Genomic DNA, 6,000 nt, shown 5'->3' with positions numbered 1-6,000 from the left:
GCAATATACAATCAACAAACTATCAAATTAGTTTAAAGTTATACGTTATGTACAAGTAAAGCAACTTATAAATGTTCCACTATTGGGTGCTCCTTAAGAATAATATAATCAACGCTGCTCTACTCCGAAATGGTGACATAAACATATTATGTCCCACTGCTGGGCTAAGGCCTCCTCTCCCTTTGAGGAGAAGGTTTGGAGCATATTCCACCAGACTGCTGCAATGCGGGTTGGTGGAATACACATGTGGCAGAATTTCGTTGAAATTAGACACATGCAGGTTTCCTCACGATGTTTTCCTTCACCGTCAAGCACGAGATGAATTATAAACACAAATTAAGCACATGAAATATTTAGTGGTGCCTGTCTGGGTTTGAACCCGAAACCATCGGTTAAGATGCACGCGTTCTAACCACTGGGCCATCTCGTCTCTTGTATTGTCAGTTAACATTGATGGGTTTTATCCAACCATCTCGGTTCTTCTGCCGGTTATATAATAAATGCATAAGTTAAATACATTTAATATAAAAAAATATGTAAATAATTCTCAAATTAACTGTAATCTAACATATGTACATATATCCGCCAATTTACTGTATAGTAGCGTGGTAGATTACGCTTATTCTTACGAGATGTAGTCATTAACAGCCGGTGAAACATATTTCACAATCTATTACTTAGCTATTTACTTTACTGAATTTTATTTCAATGTAATAAATTTATATAAAAAAATCTTAAACAATTTCTTTCCTAAGAAGCCTGCTTCAAACTTTTTATGTTTGAATATTGATTTGCTTTCAGAGTGATTCGCATTTTTTCATACCTAAATGTGCAAGTTTCTTTTCGCGATCACAAAATAAAAGTTTTTGTCGGAGCACTTTGCTTAATTCTTTTTAATGCGATAAATGTACCTCATCTATCTACTTTCTTGCTTTATCATTGTCTGATGAAAAAGTTAATAAATTAATATTAATGTATTTACGGAATTTCAATTAAGATAATATTAACCTAGTGAAAGCAACGTGACATCGTAATAGCCTCCGAGGCATATTTTCCCGTAATCGAATGAACAAAGATTCAGCAAGTCTATTTTATTTCTCCTATTCAACCAGCAATATTTGGGATAGGACCCGTGAGTCAGTAGGCACGGCACGTCGTGTACCCTATCGCGAACTTCATACACTGCCCGGCGACATCTGCACATTTTCGACGTTATCGACTAGAGGACACATTTTTATAGGAACAAATTTAATCTAAGCACATGGAGGGATCAGTCTCAGGAGTGCCCTGCGCGCACGTGTCCCCGCGACGTGAGCACGGGCTAACGATTTTTCACAGAACGTTATTATGTGTCCGATAAAAGACTTTATCTGGAAACTGTGCCATTGGCGTATGGACCCTTTTTGTGAGGATACATGATGTTCTATTTATTGAATGTTTAACCTTTGTAGAGATTAGCTTTATAACGAGATAATATTTGAACAATGGTATCGGTTCTCTAAATTTGTACATTAATTCATAACCAATAATATTGTCTCTCGTATTTCTTATTTATTTATTATCGTATTCTTATGCTCAATTATTTATACAACTTTTGTTTTTATAGCCCACAACTCAAACTAAAATAATAATGTATTCCTGTCTATGATTTTTTGTATCTTGTTTGAAGTAGTGCTGTTGGCCCTACTGGCCTTTACAGCGTCACCGGGCGTTCGGGCGAGTGCTAGACTCGGCTCAGAACGTAGTCGGTGGGGTGTGAATTTAAGCACTGATAGAATTTACTGACGTCACGGCCGCCTCCGTGACGTCGCTAGTCTGGGTCCTCGTTTACGCCGGCGAAAACGCTGTGAGTGTGTGATATGTGTAGTGTGGTGGTTTTCCCTACGAATGGCGCGTTTGCGATAGTGAAGCTATCGTCTTCGTCGTTCAGAACGTGCATAGGTCGCCTGAATCTATTAGGTAGATTACCTCTGAGGGAGGTGTATTAACAGGCTTGTGCTATCAACGGATTACTATGTTGCTTGGCTCTCTCAAAATACGCCGTGCAAAGTATTTTGAGGTGTTTCGCAATCGAATCGATGTCGAAGTCTTTGTGTAGGTCGACGTTACGGATGTATCACGGCGAGTCCGTGGCGATACGAAGAAATCGATTTTTAATGGTCTGTAATTTTTTGATTTGTGACTCTTTGATATGGACAAAGTCAGGGCTCGCATAAGTTATGATAGGACGAATGCAGGCTTTGTATAGTGTTGTCTTATTTCTAAGGGACATTTTACTCCGCCCGCATAGTATCATATACAGTCTTCCTAGTACGAACGCTGCTTTGTTTCGGACTCTGTTTATGTGTGAGTTAAAATTTAATTTCCTATCTAGAATGACTCCTAGTTATTTGGCTTCCGATTTCCACGGTATCGGTAGGTTAAATAATTTATTGTCTCCCGGTTTGCCCTGATTCCACTTGATGTAGATGGGGTTTCTGGTGAAGTGTACTGCTACGCTTTTGTCGGGGTTTACCTCGATTCTCCATTTCCTAAACCAGTCGCATAGTGCGTTGGCTGCGGATTGGAGTCGTCCGCGAAGCGAACTAGGTTAACCTTTTTAGTTAGCAGTACAGAATCGGGGATAGCGCGGAGCCCTGAGGAACTCCAGCCCTGATGGGGCGAGATGAGGACAGGGTACCTTCGACTCGGTAGCGGAAGGTGCGATTCGTCAAGTAGTCTCGTATGATGAGCACGAATCTATCTGGCAACCCTAGTAAATGCAGTTTATATAATAAACCGTTGTGCCAGACTTTGTCGAATGCTTTCGCTACGTCGAAGAATAGAGCTCCTATGGAGGTGGCTTTGGTGAAGGCGAAACCTTTTAGTATGTCTTCCGTTAAGCGGTGGACCTGATTGACGCACGAGTGTCCGGCTCTAAAACCGAATTGCTCGTTTATCGTGATTTGTTTGGCCTGTATGATGGCCTTAATTCTAGCTAGTATGATTCTCTCGTATATTTTTCCGAGGGTGCTCAGTAAGCTGATGGGACGATAGCTCGTGGGCTGATTCCTAGGTTTCCCTGGTTTTGGGATTCCTATAACTATGGCTTCTTTCCATTGGTCGGGAAAGGAGCAACCTGGCAGAAGGGCATTGAATACTAGCACTAGCAGTGCGATGAGTTGTTGCGGGAAGCGCTTGACTGCTTTGTTGGTTATCCGGTCCGCACCGGGAGATTTTTTAATCTGTAGAGCTTTGACGATCGATTCGAATTCATGGGCTGACGTCGGAGTCAGTGGTTCGTCCTTTGGTGGCATAGAGCTAATGCGATTTACGGCCCCGTCCACCTTTAGGAGGTGGTCGGGGTCTACCGGATGGTAGCTCGGGGAGCATTGTATTTCTAGTGCGTCGGCCAAGCACTCGGCCTTATCCAAGTCATCTATTGTGAGTGGGAGATTTGATCGTAACAATGGAGGCATGGTCGTGGGCAATGAGCCTTTGAGAGATCTCGGCATCGACCAAAACGCAGTGTATGATGACGTGATTTCCCCAAGGTAATCGCCGTCCCTATAGTTACGGAATTCCTCGAAACGGGCTTTGACGTCCCTCTGAAGGGCCCAGAGTTTCCTCCGGTTTTCTTTTGACGAAAAAGCGTCGTGCGCTCGCGTGACTGCATTTTTTTGCGTGATAAGGTCTTTGAGGTCTTCAGGGAGTTAGAGAATACTGGATCTTCTGTTGGCATTTATTCCAGTCAACAATCGTTTTGGATGGGTGGTGACGTGCCTCGTCGGGCCCTAATTCAATAATGACTGGACGGTGATCAGTCTAACTCTGGTAGTGCCTCGATTGAACGCAACTGTAAGGTCACACGTTACAAGATCGCCACGTCGAGGACGTCTGGCCTATCTTTATGGTTTTTTGAACGTGGGAATCTAGTGGGTGTCATTGGTCCAATGACAGTAAAGTTACACGATATGGGGTGGGCTAGTTGTTATAGTTTCCTACCCCTTTTATTGGCACTTCTTGAGTGCCATTCGGGATTTTTACTGTTTAGGTCGTCGGCCAGAATGACCGCGCTACCTGTTGCAAGGAGTGACCCTTTCTAATAGGTCTTTAGTTGGACTCAGATAAACTGATGCTAACTGGGCTGATGGCCTGTCATACTTATTTGACAGATTGACGCTTCGATGTTGGTGAGCGGCGGGCTGTCGAACGGCACGCAGTGCAGTGACTTTTTGTAATAGATGATCGTGCCTCCACCTTGGGCGGAGGTACGATCGTTCCGTATCATGCGGTAGTTGGTCACGTTTGGGCTGCGCGAATTTGACTTGAGGAATGTCTCCTGCACTAGCATGACGTCGACAGGGTGGTTCCGTAGGAATTCTCGAACTAGGTCGATCTGTTGGATAAGCCCGTTTGCTTTAAACGTGACTAACAATAGTGAGCGTGGTTTTACTCTAGCGGCGGCCATTTGGGTACCTCAGGGCGTTTACCTGTGAGAACTATCGTCGGTGCCTGAGGAGCTCGCTTCGGTGCCTGAGGGGCTTGTGCCGGTGCCTGAGGGGCTCGCGGCGGTGCCTGAGGGGCTCGCATCGGTGCCTGAGGGGCTCGCGTCGGTATTGAGGCGCGCCTACTGGGTCGCCGTCTGTCCTTTGGGTCGCCCCTGCGCGGGGCCCTGGGACATCCGCGGTAATTCGCGGGGTGGTCCTGGGTCTCGCACAGGAGGCAACTCGGTGAGACTTCGGGATCGGGCTGCTTCCGTTCGCAGTCCTCTGTAAGATGGCCGCCTAGGCATTTGACGCACCTAAGGTGGCCGTAGCAGTGGCGGGCGGCGTGGCCGTATGTTTGGCACCAGTGGCATTGGCCGGGTATACCGCGGCTGCGGGTCGCTTCTAACTTGAAGTCAGAGAGGTCGCAGATCGTTTTAATTGAAAAGATTTTCGTCCCCTCGGGGGAAAGAGGCAGTATGACCAGAACGAGATCGAATCGTTCTTTGGTCCGCGGGTTGATCATCCGGTGCACGTTGATTACCGGGAGATTGGATTTTTCAAGGCTGGCCTTGATTAAAACCTCAGGTATTTCCTTCGGCAAGCCCCTAATAACGACGCGCAAGTGACGTTCGTCTTCAAGCGCGTATGTAAAGAAAGGAGTTTTATCGCTCCTTAAGAATTTCGTAAGCGTGCGGTAGGTCGCGGAATCCTGCACCTGGACTCTAATGCCCTGCGAAATGTTTGACTTTGATATAGTGGTTCCGGCGTTGCACTAATATGTCTGAGATTCTAGGCCATTGTGCCTTGTCTACTACTACTGGCGGCGGTAATCGACCGGTTTTTTCGGCCTCGGTGGCCTTCGGGGTCGATGATGGCGATATCGGTGTCGCGGGGCGTGCGGATGGTGCTTTTGGTGTCGTGGGGCGCGAGGAGTGATTCTCGGACGCCGATGTCGGCGGCGGAAGGTGCTTCGAGCGCGGGCTCGTTTTTACGGGCCGTTTTTTAGAGGGAGGCGGGGCTTGAGGAGCTCTCGCTTTCCTTTTTACGGATTTGGAGAGGACGGGTTCGAACCCGTCGCTCTCCGCATCCGAGAATCCCACGTTGGAGCCGACGGACTCCGAGTCGCGAGACCTCCCGCCATCGCTGTCGGATTCGACCTCCATGGTCGAACCGACAGATGACGTAAGGTAGGGCGACCGAGTTCCGTCGACTCCGACGGTGGGCCCTACGGTGTCCTCACTATTGAGAGCGAAGTTATTTAATACGTTGACCACGTCCGGGAGGTGCTGGTAGAGCAGCTTTAAAAGCTGCTCTTTGCTCAGCATGCTAACGGGGTCCATTTTGAATGGCCCTAAAAGAAAAACGTTCCTCCACCTTCCTTCCGTCACCTCCCTGCCGTAAAGCAGGTGAGTGCCTACGGTGTGATCCCTATGTGGAATCTGCCCGTCGGTGGCAGAAGTGTGTACCTATTATAAGTGTACTTACTGGCGGACGGTGGCGGCATGCTAAACTAAACACAGAATTCGCGGCT

This window comes from Vanessa tameamea, chromosome 12, assembly GCF_037043105.1.
Source record: "Vanessa tameamea isolate UH-Manoa-2023 chromosome 12, ilVanTame1 primary haplotype, whole genome shotgun sequence".
Lineage (NCBI taxonomy): Eukaryota > Metazoa > Arthropoda > Insecta > Lepidoptera > Nymphalidae > Vanessa > Vanessa tameamea.
Note: the sequence above shows the minus strand (reverse complement) of the source record.